The following is a 7500-nucleotide window of genomic DNA, read 5'->3' as shown; positions in this document are numbered from 1 at the left end:
GATTGCTCATCTTTTGTTTACAGACATATCATTATCTCTACCACTACTTAATTGGTGAACACACTTGAGAAATTAGTCAGCCATATATCACCACGTCTACATAAGATTGATGTATAATGACACACGAGCCACTACACGGGCACGTTGCCACTACCACTCTGACAGACACACAGCCAACACACTTGAAAACATCTATCAGAACTTCAGTCGCCTTTGGAAAAAAGCTATTTGCTATCGTCGTTGTGGTAATTGTAGATACATAAGGTATAAATAGAAAGGAACATTTCCAATAATTACATATTATGCATTGGGAATTTATATATTTATTTTTTACCCATACCTTTCTACAACCAAAGTTCCAATCATCAGTGCAGTTCAAAATCAAGACGCAGTCAACCCTGATGACCACCTGACACAAAGGGCAAGAAAGATAATAGCAACATGACAACAAAGCTCCTTGTGCACAACCTCAAGACCCGACAACCTCAGCGGCCATCGCCAGCTCACCGTAATTCAAACAAATGAACAGCTGTTAGCTCCCCTCCTCGCATTTTCTCCTTAATTACTTCTTGAAAAGAGGAAACAGAATGAGAGTAAGCTAATGACCCAATTACCATTTCTTTCTCGTAAACAATGATCACACGTTATTACCCGAGCAATTACCAAATTAGGAAGCAATTATTGGCTCCCAGGTTTATCCATATTGTTGTTTAACTCCTCCAGGTTGTCCGCGCCTGTACCTAGGACACGCCATGTTGAGTCTTGCTCTATAACTCAGCCCAAAGACCCCACCTTCTATGAAAAAAAGAAGAAAAAAAAAAAGAACTCGTGAATTGCTAAAGCACGAAATTTTGTGATCTTGCCGATAGTCGAATATCAATGATTCTTTCGTTGGGGGGGATTCGAGAGTGAAAATTCGACATTTATGACAGGAAAGGGACCAGAAGGAATGCAATTATGCCATCGACATTCGTGTAAAAATGTAATATACACTGAACAACCATTTATCATTATAATCATACCTTTGTACATACGCCGCGCTATACGAATACATCTGAGGAGGGAGAGAGATTTTTAATTGCACTGGGGTGTGTATGTTCCATGTGTATGTCCCCTAGCATGTTAAATTTTGCATTTACTTACACGTGTGTATAGATTTGTAGTATACGCACACGTATTTTTTCTTTTCCTTAATTATCAGAATTTGCTCCATTTCCTCCCTCTACACGTACAGGACTTGATGCATTGATCTGGCACATATGTGACGTCACGATCAAAATGGCGGCGATGGGTGAAGATAATTAGAATGGCAGCTGACTTTTCTTAGGCAATGCCCTCCTCCTCCTCTTCCTTAACTCCGTCCTCCTCCTCTCCCTTGTGTCCACTTTATCCTTCTTCTTCCTTCCTTATTTTCTTTTCTCTTCCCCTATCTTCTCTTCTTTTTTTCTTCTTTTTAAAAATCTTTTTCACTCAACCATCCCTTTCCCTCGCCTGCCTCCTTCTCTCATTCCCTTATATCGTTTCTCTTCCTCTCCCTCTCCCTTTTCACTTCGTCTCTCCCTCTCCTGTTCCCCTTTTCCCCTCCATCCCCTTTTTCCACCCCCTTGCCATTATCCTCTCATCCATCCCAGTCCTCTTTCTCTGTCTTATTCCCTCTCCTTCTGATTCTTCCTCCTTTTTCCTTTCCCTCTTCATCTGTCTTTCCAATTCTTCCTCACCATCTCTCAAGTCCCTTCTCCATCTCTTTCAATTCTTCCCTTCCCTCTCCTTCTACTTCTCCCCCTCCTTTCACTCTCCTTATTCTCCATCTCCCTTTTCCTTTCTATTTGCCCCTCCCTCTCCTTCCCCCACTCCCCATCTTTTCTAGCTCCTTCACATTTTCCGCATCCTTCTTCCTCACCCATCCCCTCCCCTTGCCCTTCCCCTTCCCCCACAGTGCATCCAAAACTCCAGCGTCCGTCCATTCATCCATCCCCCTGCCCTCAGGTCATGCATTCCCCTCACGCCGCCATGAGGAAGGACGAGTTACGAAGCGCGCATGACGCCGCTTCCGGATTCCTCCTCCGCTCCGCTATTACCATGTCATCCTTATGGAGATGGAGGGACCTAAACCTTGAGTATTACTTTTGCATATTCACACACGCGCGGCCGGCCAAGGGAGCAGCAGTCGTCGCTCTGGCGGATTATTCATATCCGACTTCTCTCAAATTTGCACAAAGCAAATGGACGGCTCCTTTTTGTCGCCGAGGGAAAAAAGGGGAGCTCTTTGATGTCTAAAAATGTGCTCGCAAGCGATGCTGTCATGATTTTCTTCTTGTGTGTTTGTGTTTGTGTGTGTGGGGAGGGTATATGTGTGAGTGTGTGTGTGTGTAAGTGTGTGTGTGTGTGTGTGATTGTGTGTCAGCGTGTGTGTGTGTAAGCGTGTGTGTGTATGCGTCTGTGTGTGTGTTTTGCTAATTTTCTTTCCTTTTTTGAGTGCCAGTGATCGTTTAGAATGAACCTTTCACGCACCGGAGACTTCTTCAAACCGTTGCATACACTCACAAAACACATATCCCATCTTTTAAAAAGTCCTCGAATCCGCAGCTCCTAAACCAATAAAAAGAACAGGCCCTTTATATAAAAAAGTACAAACAGAACGAACCAAAAGAAAGGGAGAGAAAGAGAAAGGGAAGACAGAGCGATGGCGAGAGAGAGAGAGAGAGAGAGGGAAAGACGCGGGAGTAAATAAAAATATGCAATAGGAAACCAAGTTCGCGTGCAAGCAAGCGACCAGAAATCAGGAAGGCAAGTAGTCCGAAAAGACCGACACGGCCGGTGACGGATGGCCTTTCTCAACCAATAATCATTATCTCGTCCACATGGAATGGCAGCGACCAGGATGGACAGCTGGGCCGGATTGGGGGCTCAGGTAAGCAAAGATTTCGACCAAGGAGGAAAAGGAGACGAAGAGGAAGGAGAGAGAAGGACCAAAGAGGAAAAAGAGACGAAGAGGAGGGAGAGAGAAAGACTAAAGAGGAATAGGAGACGAAGAGGAGGGAGAGAGAAGAACCAAAAAGGAATAGGAGACTAAGATTAGGGAGAGAGGACCAAAAACGAATAGCAGACGAAGAGGAGGGAGAGAGAAGGACCAAAAAGGAATAGGCGGGAGAGAGAAGGACCAAATCTGAAAATGAGACAAAGCGGGAGAGAGAAGGACCAAAGAGGAAAAAGAGACAAAGCGGAGGGAGATAGAAGGACCAAAGAGGAGGGAGAGAGAAGGACCACGAAGAAGAACACGAATTGAGAAGAGAAGAAAAAAAGAAACGGGTGACGAGACAGGTAAGACAAATTACAAACACCGTAATCTGTGCACACAGATGAAATAAAACACATCCGCCAAAGGAACTCTTTCCATATCTGTCTTCAAATAAACACAACCACACTAGGACCGCAATATAAGTCGAGACGTTTCGAATGCGTCCGACGAGTTCGAAACGTCACGGCTGATGTACCGTTTTTATTGTGCCTTTGGTTTGCCTTAATCCTGACAGGGTAAGATTTCGACTAAGACGAGAGAAGGTCAAAGAAGATGAAGAAGAGAGGTCAAGGAAGAAGGAGGAGAGAAAAGGTCAAAGAAGAAGAAACAGAAAAGGAAGAATAGATAAGGACTATGAAAAGAACGGAGGTTGAAATAAGTACAAGAAGCGAGAGAGAGAGAGAGAGATGTAAGAAAAAGATGAAGGGTAAGAGGAAGAGTGAAATACAAGAAGGTGAAGAGAGAAGAAACCAAGAAATACGCGAAGAAGAGGAAGAGAGAAGAACCAAGAAATAGACTAAGAAACGGAGGAAAGGAAGAACAACAAGAAAAACGCGAAGAAGAGGAAAAGAGAAGGACCAAGAAATAAAAGTAGAAGAAGAGGAGGAGAGAAGTATCAAGAAAAGGAAGAAGAAAAAGAGAAGAACCAAGAGAAATAAGAAGGAGAAGAGAGAAGAACCAAAAAAATACACGAAGGAGAGGAAAAGAGAAGAACCAAGAAAAAGAGGAAAAAGAGGAATAGAAAAGGACCAAGAAAAATAAAACGACGAAGAGAGAAGAGCCAAGAAATAGACGAAGAAGAGGAAGAGAGGAGGATAGCAAAACAAATTTTCGACCAAGAAGAAAAGAGAGAGAGAGAGAGAGAAAGGGGGGGGGGGAGTTACTTTGACAGAGAAGAGAGAAAGGCGGAGGGAAAATATGCCTCAGCTTAGCCAAGAAACGACAGAAACGGAAGGGGAAAAAAATCAGGCTATATTTGTCCTCTCATTTTTTTCTTTCTTTCTTTTTTTTCATGTAAAGCCAAGATTCCGACCGAGACGAAGGTGAAAGAGGAGATCGAAAAAGAGAAGAAAGGAAAATAGATATATTTATCGTTCTATCGAGCTATATCTAACGATATATACGAAACAGAGGAGGATAAAAGCGACGAGAAAGAGGATGAGGAAGAGGAGGAGAAGATCAAGAATAAGGAAAAGATGAAAGGGGACGAGAAAAACAGAAGGAAAATGGGGACGAGAAAGAGAAGAAAAAGGAAAATAAGATAGGGGACGAGAAAGAGAAGAAAAAGGAAAATAAGATAGGGGACGAGAAAGAGGAGGAGAAGTAGGAAAAGAAGAAGAAGAATGGGGACGAGAAAAAAAAGAGAAGGAAAAGGAGAAGAAAAGGAACAAAAAGACAAGGCGAAGAAGAGAGAGGACGAGAAAGAGAAGAAAAATGGAGACGAAAAAGAGATGATGAAGGCGGTAATGCTAATGGAGATCATATGAAGAAATAGAAGAAAACAAGTACAGGAAAAGAAGTTAAGATAAATAAAAAGATTAAGATGATGATTATGAGAAGGAGGAGGAGGAGGAAGGGGGGAGGGGAAAGAAGAAGAAAAAAAGAGAAAATGAGCAGGAAGGAAAAGCTAAAGAAAAAGGAAAAAAAAGCTTGAAAATAAGAAGCAAATGAAACCGTGGACGAAGAATACCAAGAAAAAAAGGAACAAAAAGGGAGGAAGGAGAACGAAAAAAAACGAAAACATAGAGAAGATTTAAAAAAAAAAAAAGTAAAAGAAGAGGAAGAGAAGAGATGAATTCCTGATGAATAAAAAAAAAACAAAAAAAACGAATAACTAGAGGAATGAAAATATAAAAAAAAATAAACAACGAATCAAGCTTTAAAGGAAAGGGAACAGCTAAGCAATATTGCCTCTCTCGATCGTGCAATCAAAGATTACTGTGGTCGAGTCAACCCACCGATTGCAGGACAAAAGTTTCACATTTTTCTAATCTCCTCAAGTCATTTACTATTCGATTTCACAAATTGCATGCTGTCATCCACTTCATATATCTTTTTTTTTAGGGGGGTAATGACGTTTTTACATAAAGAGAAAAATGTCTGACAGAAGGATATTACAGTGGGGTTGTAAACTGGAAATTCTTTGGGAATGTTAAAGAGCAATAAGTTATGTTTATTAATTAAAGGGTATATACATGTACACATGCACGCACACACGCACAAATACAAAAAAAAGAAAGAAAAAAAAAATATGCACACATATAGGGACAAATGCACAAAAAAACACATATAACCCGGTTAACATATCCAGTATATCATTCGTAAACACACATAGTTATCAGTGATTTAACTAAAACTTTAAAATCCTGAAATTGACCAATCATACTTCCCCTTAAGACTTTTAAGGATACATAAAGATACACATCCCCTCGTGACCGAGAACACGACACACATTCTTAATCATCCCCATATTGTAGGCCAAAAAATGACATCATATCTTAGAGAATGTTTGGAGAGCGTTTTCTCATCGTCAGAGGACCTGCAAAACCGACCCTTCCGAGCAAACAACCTCATTTACTCATTTACCTGGCCAGCCTCCCCATCGCAGATAAACGAGGGAACATAAATTAAAAGGGAGCGTAGTGCAACAGCGTCCCCCTTACCCCCTCCCCCCTCCCCTCTTCCCCACCACCCGGTTCCCACCGTGGCCTTACATTATATCTTAAACACCTTTAGCACCGGTGACCAGGCAGGGGACGTCCCCGAGTTTGGCGATGGCTTGTGACCACGCCTCCGCTATTGTATTTTGCTCCGAGTTGATACTTAAAACGCCATTTTGGTCCGTTAATAGACTGTTTGTCATTAAAATTTCCATTATCTGCAGAGCCAACACAGTCGTAGACATCCTTCAGTACGCTGTTTGCACATATATAAAGCGGTATTGATTCATTAAAAGTGGGACTTTCATTTTGAATAAAGAGACAGAGGACATATACATATGAAAATGGCTTCCTATTGAGAAAACGTTTTCTTTCAGAGGACTACAACGCCGCTCTTATTTGAAGAACACGCATGAATACATACACAGTGACATGACGTTCGACTTGAAAGTAAGTTCAAGGCTGGCAACATGCACGGTGTATAGCAACTTTAAAGGTCCCTGAGAAAACCCAAAGACCTTAGCGGCAGACTTTCTATCTGGACCCGTTGCAGAGGCCGCCAAATGTACGTTTTGTTTTTTCTATCACCCTCGACTGTTTATACGTTTTGGTCTTCCTAGATTTTCCCTAGACGTAAATGACGAAGGGTATAGGTGTTAAACAGACTGGTTAGTTAAGAGGAGATGATATAGGTTAATTTACTACCATTGTCTTGAATGTGAATAAAGTGATTATCATGATTATAGTTCAAATGGGTGTGATAACATCAATGATGACTGCAAGATTGACAGTGCTGAATGATAATCTAAGACTTACTGAAAGTAATAAAAATAATAGCGAAAGTAATAAAAACGGTATATAAATCTAACTGAGATAGCAACTCAAAATATTTTGAAAAACAATAATCATAAAAAAATGCAAAGAAAAAAAAATCTAGATGATCTGACAATCCAAAGATCATAATAATCTCTTTTATATAGAGATTGATAAAATCGTAAAACATGATCATAGTACAGCAATCACAGCAGAACAAAGGTACTGAAAGGAATGACATCAATAATTATCATAACAATGTAAACAGATGTAACAGCAATATCAACAACTATATTCAGCGAAATGAATTGATAGTGGTAGTGATAAAGATTATCAGTCATATACATCAATTTTTTGGACACTAAACAGCTCCATATTGATTCCGACAAAAGCAAATATATACTGAATATCCTGAATAAGATGTTCTGTTGTCACTGATGTGAATAACTTATTGTTCAAGTTCTCTCTTGCGTTGTTCTGTTCTGAATTTAAGATATTGGTGCCATTGTTGTAATGTGTATTGCTTTGTTATTTATTTATTTTTTGTTTGTTTTTTGTTGCTTTTTGATTATCGTTATAATTCCCGATACTAATGATGATTAACACCGTCATTATCATTGTTGTTATTACTGGTAGCCATAACGATAGCAGTCGTATATTTATCCCCATTGCAGTAAGGTATTATCTTCATTATAATACGGTGAATATCAACGCATCATATAATATGAC

The 7500-nt window shown here is 40.3% G+C and overlaps 1 protein-coding gene across 8 annotated transcripts in view; it reads right to left on the bottom strand.

The window, feature by feature from the left end:
* Positions 1-7500, bottom strand: part of LOC122256355 (glutamate-gated chloride channel) — a 486058-nt gene that overhangs the window by 477525 nt on the left and 1033 nt on the right. The window lies entirely within an intron of this gene.

The sequence above is a fragment of the Penaeus japonicus genome, unplaced genomic scaffold (assembly GCF_977035675.1).
Source record: "Penaeus japonicus unplaced genomic scaffold, GWHDUDI00000001_assembly GWHDUDI00000015, whole genome shotgun sequence".
Lineage (NCBI taxonomy): Eukaryota > Metazoa > Arthropoda > Malacostraca > Decapoda > Penaeidae > Penaeus > Penaeus japonicus.
Note: the sequence above shows the minus strand (reverse complement) of the source record. Positions and strands in the feature narration are given on the sequence as shown.